This window comes from Podarcis bocagei (assembly GCF_964188305.1).
Source record: "Podarcis bocagei genome assembly, chromosome: 14".
Lineage (NCBI taxonomy): Eukaryota > Metazoa > Chordata > Lepidosauria > Squamata > Lacertidae > Podarcis > Podarcis bocagei.
This window is the reverse complement of record NC_138139.1, coordinates 38,959,513-38,973,566: the sequence shown is the minus strand read 5'-3', so window position 1 is coordinate 38,973,566 and position 14,054 is coordinate 38,959,513. Positions and strand designations below refer to the sequence as shown.

Genomic DNA, 14,054 nt, shown 5'->3' with positions numbered 1-14,054 from the left:
CTTCCTTAAAGCCACAATTCAGCTGCAGCTCCCATTCATTTAGCAGGGTTCATCCAGCAAGGACCTTGCCAAGGAATTCAAGCCTTTAGCTGCGTGCTTCTGCAGCAGCAGCAACAACACAGGCAGGCAACAACCCACAGCACTCATCTGCTGCAAACCACAATAGCTGTCATGAATCCGGGGCCTACTGACTCAAGTTTTGCTCACCAGAATGGAAGGCAAAAACACCTCCATATATGGTTCAGTGTGATATGATTTATCTGCCCTTAATGCTTATGGGGACCCACCACTGCGCTGCTGACTCTATTTGACTTTTGACGCCCCGTTTATTGCATCTGCTCCTTCGGGCACAATCCTTGTTTACTCAGGTCACCCAATCCACAATCCAGTTTTTCTTCTGGAGAGCTCAGGAATTAAGGTGGTTCGTTAAAGCTGGAAAAGGAGTGAGTGTTGGTATTTGGCTAGTCAAAGAAGAAGGAAGAAGAACACTCCTGGTCAATTAAGAGCATAATAACAGCCCTGCTGGATCAGACCAATGCTCACTCTAGTCCAGCATCTTGTTCTCACAGCAGCTAGCCAGGTGAGCCTGTGGGAAACACGCAAGCGGAATCCAAGAACAAGTGCACCATCCCTTCCTGCGGTTTCCAGTAACTTGTACTCAGAAGCCTCTGACTGTGGAGGCAGAGAACAGCCCCCACCATGGCTAGTAGCCATTGACAGACGTATCCTTCAGGAATTCATCTAATCCTATATCAAAGCCATTCCAATGGTGACAATAACTGCCTCCCGAAGGGGTGAGATCACTGGTCAAATCTTGTCCAATGGCATACCCTCCTAACTTTTACATAGGAAAAGAGGCAGACGGATGCAGCATTCATCTCCTATCACATGCACAACATATGCTCAACCTACACTTGTACCACTTTCACAGTCATGGTGTCCCTCCCCCCAAAGAATCCTGGGAACTGTAGTTTGCTAAGGGTGCTGGGAATTGTAGTTCTGCAACCCCTCTCTGCACCCTTAACAAAACACAGGTGCCAGGATTCTTTGGGGAGAAGCTATGACTGTGTAAGAGTGCTTTAAATATATGGCGTGGATGGGATCTTAATCTCATGCTAAGGATCACTTCCCAGTCCCCATCCCCTCCAGAATTACACATTACTCTGTCGCATGTGCTATTCATTTACACTGCAGACATAAAAGTCAAAAAGTTGTTAGTTCTTTGAGGTAAAGGTGTGCTAGGAAAACATCATTCTTCTGCAAGAGGTGTGGGGAACTCCAGATGTTGCTCAGCTAAGCATGGGCAATGGCCAGGGCTGATGGGAATTCTAGTTCAGCAACATCAGGAGGGCTAAGGGAGCCCTGTACTGTCCTACAATTGGCACCAACAACTAGGGTGACAGGACCTATTTTCTGTCTAGGGCTCAATTCCCTTGGGGGGAATCTGTTTGGAATCCGTTGGGGTGCATGGGGTCAAAGGCAAAAGCTTAGCAGCCCTCCTTCTCCTCCTCTCTCTGCCTTCCAGCCCCACCCCAATGTCACCCTCCATTTTCTTTCTGATCATTTCCAAAAGTCCTGTTTATTGAGCATTTATCTTGATTTGTTTGCACAAATATCACATTCACCCAATACATTCAAAGCACATGCCTCCCCCCAAGGAATCCTGGGAGCTGCAGGATTCTTAAGGGCACTTGGAATTGCGTGTCTGTGAGGGAAAACTACAGTTCCCAGCATTCTTTTTGGGAAGCCATGTATTTTTAAATGTGCTTTAAGCATATGGTGTATGTATGGTATGGATGTGACCTTCGTGCAAACAAATTAGGGGGAGGTTAAACGGTGTCAGCCATTTACAGAGCATCCATTATGAACTGGTCTGTGGGGAAGTTGTATGACATTGCATCAAAAAATTAGCCCACACTTTCCAGTGCATTTTCCTATCACTTTGCTTATCACAAAAAGTACAAGTATGGTAGCAAAGTAGGGGGGAGGGTTGTGCAAAAGCACCAAATCAGCTTCAATTGCATGAAAAGAATTTGCTGGTATAGGACTAAATCCCACCTGAAATTAGCAGCAGTCTGAAAGCACCCTCTTCCTCTTTCAGCTGCCCACTTTCGCGCCATTTCCTCTCTCCTTGCCACCCGCAGAAAATTAAATCAAGGGCTGCTTGAAATTAGGCTGTGGGCTCATTGAGCTTAGTATATGTCCCCCACCACAAACAGAACAGATGAGGCAGTGGTTCTGGCTCCTAGATGCTTTTGGGTACCATTATGATTCACCCCCAAAACACACACACTGAAGCTGGTTTATGTAGAATTTGAGACCCGGTATATCTAAATTTAGTAAAACTTGTTAGTAACATCTAGGGCCTGTATTTCATGTCGTGCAGCTAAACCTACATTTATGCAGAGTCAGTGATTTGGGGTAGAAAATTTTCCAAGGAAGCTTGTCAAGAAATGGAAAACGTTTTCACTGGGGAATTTCCCCCATTTGAGAAGTGCGTTATTTCATAAGATTAGTTAGTAACCTAATGAAGGATTACAAGTCAAAACGGGCAACGGGAATAGAAACCATACCAGTCAAATCAAAAATCAAAGTTGTAATTGGTTTTCACGTGGGGTTTTTCCACGTGGTTATTCCGAAGGGAAACATTTATTAATAGGCTTCACCCTTCAGGCATGCTAAAAATTAGTATGTTTAACAGTTGTCACTGGATTCAATTTATTTCTTAAATTCCAAATAACTGTGAGGGAAGTCTGTACTATTGAGTTGTCACATCTAAAAATATTTAAAAAGATTCCAAGAAAAACAATTTACAACTGAAGTCTGAATTTGTCTGAATATAATGTTTAAAATCGCACTCATCCACTCTTCCATTCTGAACAGAGTGCAACAGTTGCTGATGTAGGTGCCTTTTCCCCATGGATTCGTTGAGGGGAGTGCGCTCACCATACTGTTTTGTGGTCCTCTCTTTTTTCTGCCATTTTGTTGTGGCAGCCATTTTGTCTTACATCACACCCCGTGGCAGCCATTTTGAGACTGGTGCCCACGGAACTCTCTCAACATTCCAGATGTGCCCACTGGCCCAGAAAGGTTGGTGACCCCTGGTATGGAACATTGAAATGACACAGTTCCTGCCAAAATGATGGACATTCTTGCTGCAACTCCACATGGCAATATGGGGGGGGGGGGCAGTGCCATATAAATGTATGGCGCCTCCCTAAACCTGTGCTCTCTGTTTTACCAATGCATACATAGTCACCATATCATGTAGGAAGCAAGCCAAGGGAGGTCTTGCAGGAAGTGAGTTCCACAATCTGTGGCACAGAATATACCAAGTACAAGTCGACCCACCCACAGGAGGAATATGGAACAGGACCTCTCCCAAAGATGACTGCACATAGGCAGGTTCATATGGGAACCCTTCAAATATCCATTTCCCAAACTATTTAGGACTCCTCCAGATAACCTGGAGTTTTCATTGCGCATCCATCCCAATTTCCTTGCACAAAGCTTCTTCAGAGGTTAGACTGTGTCGGCCTTTACTGAGTATTCAATAAGCTTCATCCTGATTTGTTTGCAGGTATTTACATGCCTTCTCAATAATCATTTATTCAGGTCACACTTCTCAGTGCATTTCTCACTTTCCTAACCACAAAAATCCACTTTTTGAAAGTGGATTTGTTGAGCTAGGGCAATATATTTCACAGAGAAGCCTTTGGCTTTCCAGATGTTGCTGAATGACAAAACCCATCATCCCTGTCCAGGCTTGCTGGGGCTGATGGGAGTTGTAGTTCAGCAACATCTGGAGGACCAAAGGTTCCTCACACCTGGGCTATGGTGACAGAGTAATCCACTTTAACTGTGCAAACATTTCAGGCAGCCGTTGCACAGGTGCAGATGACAGCCTTAGTGCAGAGAAACAACTCAGGCAATGGCCATTGAGTGAAGACATGCCCACCTCGTCTCCGGTGTGTATGGCAATGTAAGAAAGCAGCTTGAAACGCAGAGCAGGTGGGGAGGAACAACTTTGCTGTGTTTCAAGCCACTACTGCATCTGTATCCTCAGACAGCAAGCAAGGAGGCTTTCCATTCCCTTGATCATCTGCATTAGCCTAGAAATGATGAAGGGCGCAATGCAGGATGTGACTTTTCAAAAGAGGATGTTTTTCAGATCTAAGCCCTGCTGCAGGTTGCGGACCGAGGTGCTTAGCAGTCCAACGGCAGCCCACCTAGACACTTGGCAATTAGGTACATTTAAGAAACCTGGTCTGGAATGGCACATCCACCCCAGCCATAAGCCCTTTATTAACATTTAATAGCATCCAACTTGTTGCTTTACAGGACCTTAATCCCTGCCTAGGCATCCTAAACCCCTTCACACATTCCTGCTGCATTGTCTGGCTGCCTCACGTGTTCTGGGGAATAGCACTTGGTATGCAAAGAGCTTTATTACCACTGATCTGATTCCACATGGCGTGGCTGCATGTGAGGTTTGTTGTGGGGGGTGTCTTGTTTTAAACACAGCCCTACAGAACTCCTGTAGTGGTTTGCCCTACCGTCCCAGTCTTGGAACAAAGCAATCTGCTTTATAACAAAGTCCTTAGTGCTGTTTTGTAAATCATGGGGATAGGGTTTTTTGTTTGTTTGTTTGTTTGTTTGTTTTGAAGAGGAACAGGATTAATGTTTTGCAAGTTTTCAAAAAGGGCATGCAGCAAACCTTATTTGCAGAACACAGCAGCACTGAGCTGGTAGACAGAGACAAATGCTCATATGATGCAGTCCAGTTCTTGGCAACGGATACCACTTAAACTATACTGCTAAGCTTTATGTTGTGTCTGAATGCCAGCCAAGACTGTAATATCCAGAATATATTTCACAGAGAAATCATGCACTTTTTTACACCCCCCCCCCCCGCAAAAAAAAAATCAACTTTGGCAGAGAGATTTGTTAAGTGCTGCAGAATCTGGGAATGGTCCCTTATCCACAAAATTCTACAGGTGTTTTTTTTTTGGGGGGGAAGCAAAGGACAAAATATCTCTGAGCACATACAGAGTGCCTTCCTATGCCACACCATGCAACTAGCAGCCACCGCCTCAGGCATTTTAATAGCAGAGATGGGGAAACCTCTGGTCCTCCACATGTTACAGGACTCCAACTCTCATTGGCTGGGGCTTATGGGAGCTAGAGTTTTTAATTTTATTTATGATTTCTGTAAACTTATCAACATGTTGGTTTTTTAAAAATGTAAGCTGCTCTGAAGTCCTCCCTGATGAACAGCAGGATCCCAAAACACCAAATGAGCAAATAAAAACTATCTGGTGCACCATAAGTTCTACATTTGTTGATTCACCAAACCTGTGACTCTCCAGATGTTGGTGAACTATAACACCCATCATTACTGCCCATTGGCCAGGTTGGCTGTTCAGCCATATCTGGAAGGACACAGGTTAGTCATTTGGCTTCCAGGTATGACTGTGAAATTCCCTAATGGGACTGTCCCCTCTTTGTGCCCCCCCATCCCACCTAACAAGTCTATTGACTTTAAATCTAATCTTAAAGTCTATTGACTCCCTCTGTTCTATAAAAGCAGCACTACAGGAAAACCTCAAATCCCAAATCTGCCTGCAAACCTCCTTGAACCACCCACTTAACAGGTGCAGTCCCTGGGTGGACCTCTGTGTGTCCACCAACATCACACCTGACACATACCTGAGCAGGTCTAATATCTGGGGATGCCCAGGACACAATGTGGATTTCTGTGTTTAAAGGGCTGTCACACAGATGACGGAGCACAGATTGTTTTCTGCCACTCCAGAGACTAGGAAGGCACTTTCCTCACATACATACATACATAATTTTATTTTTATCCAACCTTTCCACAGTTCAAACCATGCTGAAGGCGGCTTGCAACATGAAAAATGCACGTAACTGCAACATAGCAAAAGTAGTCATAAACTATAAAACACTGTAAAAAAAAAGAGCAGCAGCATCAAACTGAGCAATATCCGCATAAATTACAATACAGTGGTACCTCGGGTTAAGTACTTAATTCGTTCTGGAGGTCCATTCTTAACCTAAAACTGTTCTTAACCTGAAGCACCATTTTAGCTGATGGGGCTTCCCGCTGCTGCCGTGCCGGCGGAGCACGATTTCTGTTCTCATCCTGAAGCAAAGTTCTTAACCCGACGTACTGCTTCCGGGTAGTGGAGTCTGTAACCTGAAGCGTATGTAACCTGAGGTACCACTGTATCTAAAATACAAAAAAAAACCCAGCAGCAATAACCCCTCAAGAAAAACCTAAGAGCTTGTTCAGCAGCCTCAATTTTTGTAGCTGGAGTCAGTCAGGGCCCCATCCTCCCAGGCTTGCCTCCTCGTGCCAAGGATGCATATGTCTCATGGACTTTGCATCTGCTAACAGTTCTGAAACAGACTGTTTGAGGTACAGAGTCCCACTTGACTAGCAGTGCCTGCATATCATCATCACAATGATGTCCTCAGGTCTCCTCACTCTCCAACAGCTTTGTTTAGTAACTCACCTGTCCCTACCCAGCTATTTCCATGTGCAAAACATCCCTCCTGTGCCCAGAGTTTTATTAATCACAAAGTTCAGTCCTTTCCAGGTAGGGATGAGAAAGTCTGTCAGTTTCAGTTTCTTGGTTTTCTAATCTCCATGCACATACTGTGCATTTCCACGTCAGTTTGCGATTTATTTTTTTTCAGTCTTCATGAAAATTAATCGGCGTTGCAGTATAAATTTCTCCTAGTGCCCTTATATTCCTATGCTGTTTTACCTAATATACACACTTTTTTGCAAAGCAGTTTCCCCTAATGCAAGGCATTATGGTATGTTCTTTTCTCCAATAGAACACAGTTTTATGCACACTTGACCCTACTACGTGGATTTTTGTGCCCACTACTTGGCTGGAGAATGGCGTTGCAAGGTTTGGAGAAGTACAAATTTTGAAGGATAGCTGTGGTTCAGTTCACATAATGTTTCAGAATGTGCAGGTTAGGTAGGTTTGCCTTTCAATGTGAACTAAACCAGATTTATCCCCCATCCCTAACCCCCACCCCACTGGATCCAGTTTCTGAAGTACTACTTAAGACTAAAGCATCTCTGAGCGCCAACAGAGTGTTTTTAGCCTAACACCATGCAATTACAACCAGCCTCATATAGCCCATTGGCTCCCTCTGTTTTAAGAAAGACATATTGCAGGGAAACAGCCAATCTCAAATCAGCCAGTGAACTGACTACCTGTTTAGCTGGTGCAATGCCTTTGTTGACGTCAGTGGCGTAGCGTGGGTTGTCAGCACCCGGGGCAAGGCAAGTAATTTGCGCCCCCAACCCAAGGATTTTAGCACTCAAGTCTCTTCTGCGCCCCCCCCAGATGTTGCGCCCAGTGCGGCCGCCCCCCCCTGCGCCCCCCACGCTACGCCACTGGTTGACATTCACATGCCAGCTCCTGCACGGTGTCCACAAAAATTGCACCAAACATGTCTTGCAGGCTGTACACAACTGCATCCTTATACTGAGTCAGGCCATTGGTCCATCTAGCTCAATAGTGTCTACACTGACTGGCAGTGGCTTTTTCCAGGGCTTTAAGCAAGAAGAGTCTTTTCCCAGCCTAACTCAGAGATGCCCGGAATTGAGTCTGGGACCATCTGCATGCAAAGCATGTTCTCCACCACTGAGCTACAGCCCTTTCCCCTAAGTGCTTATCTTTGTCAGATGAATCAGCACCTGGATTAGTGCCAGGGGGCCTTTTCCATCCACTTATCTCGCTTCCAGATGCAAGGACAACTGCAACAGATGCTAGCTCAGGTGGTGAGCTAGCTCAGAGGGCTCGCTTGCCTCTCTCAGGGACAAAGTAGATATTACTTTAATTGCATGGCTGGCAGCTACATCTGGGTTTTGTTTTTGTTTTTTAAACCCAGATGTGTTACTAAAAGGTGTTGGTACTAGTATATAAAGCCCTTAATAGCACGGGACCAGTTTACTTGCAAGATTGCCTTACCCCATACGCGGCCACTCAACCACTTCAATCTGCAGAGCTGGCACCGTTACAAGTTTCACATGATCCTTGTTCTGTACTTGCAAGAAATCAATCTTTTAGTGTTGGTAGAACCCACACTTTGGAACTCCTTGCCTATTGACATCAGGCAGCTGCCTTTGCTGCACTCTTCTCAGCACCTGCTTAAAACACTTTTGTTTAGGCAACCCTATCCTGAGATGTGGAATTTGACATGTGTTTTTAAACGCCATTTACCTTCCCGCCGGAGCGGTACCTATTTATCTACTTGCACTTTGATGTGCTTTCGAACTGCTAGGTTGGCAGGAGCAGGGACCGAGCAACGGGAGCTCACATCGTCGTGGGGATTTGAACCACAACCTTCTGATCAGCAAGTCCTAGGCTCTGTGGTTTAACCCACAGCGCCACCCACGTCCTGTTAATTTAAATAATCTTTTGGATGTTTTAAAATATAGACAACTCCCCGTTTGTGCGGGGGTTGCGTTCCAGGTCATTGCACATGTCAGCGGTCACATATAAGCCCATTCTGATCCATCCCCTTCCGGGGCCACAAACGCCACACGTCAGCGGTTGCACATCAATGGGACACACGCAAAATTGTTACTTCCTGACCTGTTTTTACTGTGTTTTAGTGATCTCTCTCTCACACACATATAACCACGTAGAGGATTCATCGCAATCATGCAGTATATTAGTTTTGTTAAATAAAATAATATGCATATTTATTTTTTTTAAAAAAAATAGTACTAGGTACAGAAGACCATAATCTTCCCCGGGACCACAGATCATGGAGAAAGAAGTTGGAGTCCAATACCATCTGAAGGACTGCAGATTTCTCACCCCAGCTGCAAAATGTCCACCTTAAAATGTTAACGTGTGAAGATTTTGCTCTCTATTTCAATAACCGCCATTGTTCACACTATTAGGAAGAGGACTGGTCTCTGTCCCTGAACATTCCCAGTCCTAACTGGATATTATGCTTGGTAGCTCTTCCACAGAATGACAGCCCTTCCGAAAAGGGGAACCCAGAGGGTCCATTTCCTCATTTCGGAGCACCCCCTTTTGCATCTCACAACATCTCCCCCTCTCCAAACTGTTAACACATTTCAGAACTGCCAGGGAGTTCAGCACTCCTTGGCAAATCTGAGAGTGTCACTTCTCAAATGAGGCAAACAGGTTGTGATGAGCCTTCCCAATAAAGTCTTTGGGAATAAGCAATGAAATCAGTCCGCAATAATAATTATGAGAAACACATGGTAAGAAGAGGGGTGATTATGTTCAACTGGTACTTGCTGCCAGCAGGCACACATCACAAATTATCCCAAAAGGTGGCACTAGCAGTATCAATCTGCTTCAGCAGGGACCCTGAGAACCTAACAAGAGCCAAAGGCCCATCTAATCCATAGGAAACACAGGAAGCTGCCTAATACCAAGTCAGACCACTGGTCCATCTCACTCAGTATCATCTACACTGACTTGCAGCAGTTCTCCAGGGTTTCAGGCAGGGATCGATTGTCTCCCAGCCCAACTCAGAGATGGTGGGGATTGAACCTGTAACCTTGTGCATGGAAGACGGATGTGCTACCATTGAGCCATGGCCCTATCCCCTCTCACAGTGGCCAACCAGACTGGAGAAGCTCCATCTGAAGGGACCTTGTAAAAGGACTGCTATTTGGGGCAGGTGGAGTTGAGGCTTCCTAGGATGCCATCTGCTCTCATCTAGACAACCTGCCCCTAAGCCCACATGCGTTTGAGGATAGGTTTCCTGTTCGTGGGAGAAATGCACTCAGCACATGCTCAGAAGTACCTCAGTTACTGCATCGGTAGCCCCAGGGCTGAACCCTGGCTTACATTAAACCTTGCTGACTGCATTTTGAGGCAGGCAGGGAGAAGCTCCAGTCTCCAAAGCAGCGCAAGCCCATTTGGCGATGGCTAGCGAGGGAATGGAGAACGTTTTGACCAGCAGAATGATGAGGCTGAGTTCAGGGGATCTAAAACCCTTCCCTGCCACAAGGAGACATGAGGTGGAGCAATGTATTAGCTCCTTTGTGTTGTTGTGCACCAGCACACCTCCGCTGCAAGCTTTTTCTCATTTTCTCATCCCAGCACAAGTTTCCAGGAACTCTGCAAGACTTCCTTCCTTTGCTCTGCCTGCAGAACGTATGGGTTTCCTCTTCCCATAATAAAGGCAAAACATTTTTGTTTTAGGGGCAGGGTTTGTGCCTTTGTCTTTTTCTCTTCAGCTGAGCCAAATCTGCTAACATCTGGCTATCTTTGTACTTTGATAAGTACAATAAGTTTTTAATTTTCATCTGCTGAATGCTGGCGGGTGGATGGGTGTGGATTCATAAAGAACGATGGGGTAACAGGGAGGAACATGTGCAGAGAGGATCTTCATTAATGATCCATCCTTTGCAGTTCTGAAAAATGCATCAGGGCTTTCTTCAAAAAAGAGGCCGGTGAGGGGTGTGGCCTGGGGGAAGAGGGTGTGGCCTGGGGGAAGAGGGTGTGGCCTGGGGGAGTAGCAAGGGCCAGGCAGACGGGAACCGCACCATGCTTCACCTCTTCCTCCATGGTTTAGAAGTTAGAGCTCAAAACTGGGCAACTCATCTCCCATGCATGTGAATGCAAATACATGCACACTCAAGAACATTAAGATGCCACATATCTTGGGTTCTGGCCAACTAGGTAAAGGTAAAGGGACCCCTGACCATTAGGTCAAGTCATGACCGACTCTGGGGTTGCGGCGCTCATCTCGCTTTATTGGCCGAGGGAGCCGGCGTACAGCTTCCAGGTCATGTGGCCAGCATGACTAAGCCGCTTCTGGCAAACCAGAGCAGCGCACAGAAACGCCATTTACCTTCCCGCCGGAGCGGTACCTATTTATCTACTTGCACTTTGACGTGCTTTTGAACTGCTAGGTTGGCAGGAGCAGGGACCGAGCAACGGGAGCTCACCCCATCACGGGGATTCGAACTGCCAACCTTCTGATTGGCAAGTCCTAGGCTCTGTGGTTTAACCCACAGCGCCACCCACGTCCTGTGCAGCCAACTAACTTTTACTCAAAATAGACCCACTGAAAATAACAGCCAAGCTAACTTAGGGCTATTAATTTCAGTGGGTCTACTCTGCTAGTTAATACAAGCCCGTTTCATTTCAAATGCTGGAGAACCTGATTTTCAAACATTGAGGAACAGTCTGTAGGATGGTTTTCTTCTTCTTCTAACATCTCTTTGAGCTAAAGAACACCCCTTCTTGTCTTTTGAAACCACACAGGACAGGCTACTGAGTAAATGAGAACAGGAAGACTGCTAGTCTACCTTTCAGGGATGTTGTGAGGGCAAACACAATGAGGCTCGTATAGCACTTCTGCCAATTAATAGCAGCATCTTGGGGATGGAGGGAGAAAATCATTGGAAAGAGCATTCGCCTTTCTGAGGGGTTCATTACTCTAAAGAACGATACTCAACATGAAATGCAAAATAATAAATAAAGTGAATGCAGCTGCACTGGTCCAGAAGAAAAAAAAAGACCAAAACCAACGATTGAGTAATACCTTTAATCAGACCAACCAAAATGTCATGAAATAGCAAGCACATGCTCTCCAGAATTCTGCATAAGGTTTTCACCCCAGACACAATTTCAGAATAACATATGAATCCGAGCGCACTACAAACACACAGAGAGAAAACAGAGCCTCTTCACAAAACACTTCATTTGTAGAATTCACTGCCACAGAAGGTTGTGGCAGCAATTCACTTAGAGTGCTTTGGAAGGCGACAAATTCATGGCCCACTAATAAAAAAACTAAACTAATAGCCATGATGGCTATATGGAACCTCCATTATCAGAGGTAGTCTCTCTGTGAATACTGGATGGTGAGAAACAAGGGAGGGATAGCTTTTTGATGTCCTTCTTAGTAGCTTCTCAGAGCTCTCTAGCTGGACACTCCGGCCAATGGGATGCTGAATGGCATGAACTCTTGGTCTAGCCCAGGAAGGCTCTTCTTATGTTCCTTATTCAAAGAATGGCAGTAATTTTTTTAAAAAATAAAGTCTTACATGCAGGCTTCATATGCCAGAACAGCAGATACTCTATTTGGGATGGTGTGTGTGTGTGTGTGTGTGCACATAGCTTCAGATGATGCCTTAACTCTTAAAAAGAAAAGAAATAATTCTGCCAGCTTTCTGGTGCCAAAACACACATGCTAGCAGTTGCTTATTAAATCAGCACTTCACTTCATCTGGGAACAGTTTTAGAGAGGAGAAATCTCTAAAGCGTTAAGCAGCAGAGGGAAGTGGGTGGGTGGGTGGGTGGCAACAAATCCAGTAGCCACTGGCAAAAACCCCCCCACACAACTCACTCCCTCCCACACATACTTTGAGATGCACACCCCAAACATTGGGATCTGAATGCAGAGGGTGAGACGGACATCCCTTAAAGGGCTGCCTGACCCACCTGCTTCAGGTTGAACTGGAGTTCACCCAGTCGATACAGAAGAAAGCTGAGAAGTAGACAGTCTCTGCAGAGTGGTGAATAACGAAATTACAGCTGAAGCACCAGAATGCCAGGAAGCCAAGGGGGGGGGGAGCTCCAAAGTGACTATTCTCTGGGAAATATATGGGATGGCTATTGTTCAGAGCAAAAGGGTACCTCTTAGGCACTATCTACCAACAATGTCTCCAGGAGAAATTGATGGAGCCAGAACAGCAAAAAAATCCACAAGCCCTCTCGCCCAAGCCTTTATCCCTGATGTGTGATGTCAGGGATGGGCTTTTCAAAAGACATCTGGCAACCCTGCACAAATCCCACTTTGCAAACACAAAGTCAAAATTGGCATATTTGAAGGTACCTCAGAGGTCATTTAGGCTGACCCCTTGCCTGTGCAGGAAAGTTGGTGCTACAACAACCCTGAGAGGCAGCTATCCAATCTCTGCTTAAAAAGAAAAAGTTCTAAGGAAAGAGTCTGCCACCTTCTTATACACAATCTTGTAACACATCTGTCCCAGGATTCTGTCTCTAATGTCCATGTAAAATTATGCCCTGCTCAGTCTCAAGGTCTAACCAACTCCTGTACCATCTAACAGCTGTTGAAAGCCAGAACATGAATTCTCTTCCCACCTGCCTTCCTGGACCATTATTCTGAACACACCCACCTCTTCTTCCACTTCTCTCCCTCATCTCCTGAAGTTTATTCCAAAATGAACCAGCCGATCTTCCTACAACCATGTTTAAAGACCCCCCTGGCTCTCCCTTATATAAAAACTGTCCATCAAACTGAGCAGCGGGACAGTTATTTTAGTCGACAAATTGCTTAAAGGTGCCAATTTGTTATATAATACTAACTTTCTCACACAAGCCATAGGGACCAAGAGTTAATGCAGGATTTATCAAATGGAAAGGGTTTTAAAAGTTCTGTCCCTCGATTGAAATTCCTAGAAGAAGCTCTGAAAGGATTAAACAGGAAATAAAAAGGAAAGGTGGAAGGGGAGGCGGAGAGAGAAAAATAGACGGAAAGAAAAATAAAAAGTCCCATTAAATACTATTTACCTTGGACAGGGCTGAATTAGCAGAGGGTGTGTGTAAAAGCCGGTTCTTAATCTATTCAGTAAGCAAAAATGGAAAGAGAGATTTTCTCCCCCACTTCCAAATACAAATAGGCAAGAAAGAAAGAAAGAAAGAAAGAAAGAAAGAAAGAAAGAAAGAAAGAAAGAAAGAAAGAAAGAAAATAAATATTTTCTTGCCTTTAAAAAAATAATAAACATTTAGCACTGCAGGGCGGGTGGGGAGGAAGAACAACTTACTGCGACAAGAACAGGTAGAAAGTTCCACTCCAACGCCCAGCGGAGAGATGTCAGCGGAGTGTAAATTCCAGACACCCAAATCGTCTTGGCTAAGAAAAGGAAAATAAAGAGTTTGGAACTCTGGAGAGAGAAATTCTGCTGGTGCAGCTGGTTGCAACAGCAGCACACGCACACACAAAAAGGTGGTGGAGGGGGTAGGATCCACAAAGCCAGCCCCCAC

General features: G+C 45.3%; 1 protein-coding gene across 1 annotated transcript in view; it reads right to left on the bottom strand.

Moving 5' to 3' along the window:
- NTN3 (netrin 3) overlaps positions 1-14,048 on the bottom strand; it is a 111,838-nt gene extending 97,790 nt beyond the window's left edge. Inside the window, exon 1 of the mRNA XM_081169879.1 lies at positions 13,835-14,048. The gene's annotated coding sequence lies outside the window, so the exon portion shown is untranslated. The remainder of the gene's footprint in view (positions 1-13,834) is intronic.
- Positions 14,049-14,054: the final 6 nt, after the last annotated feature.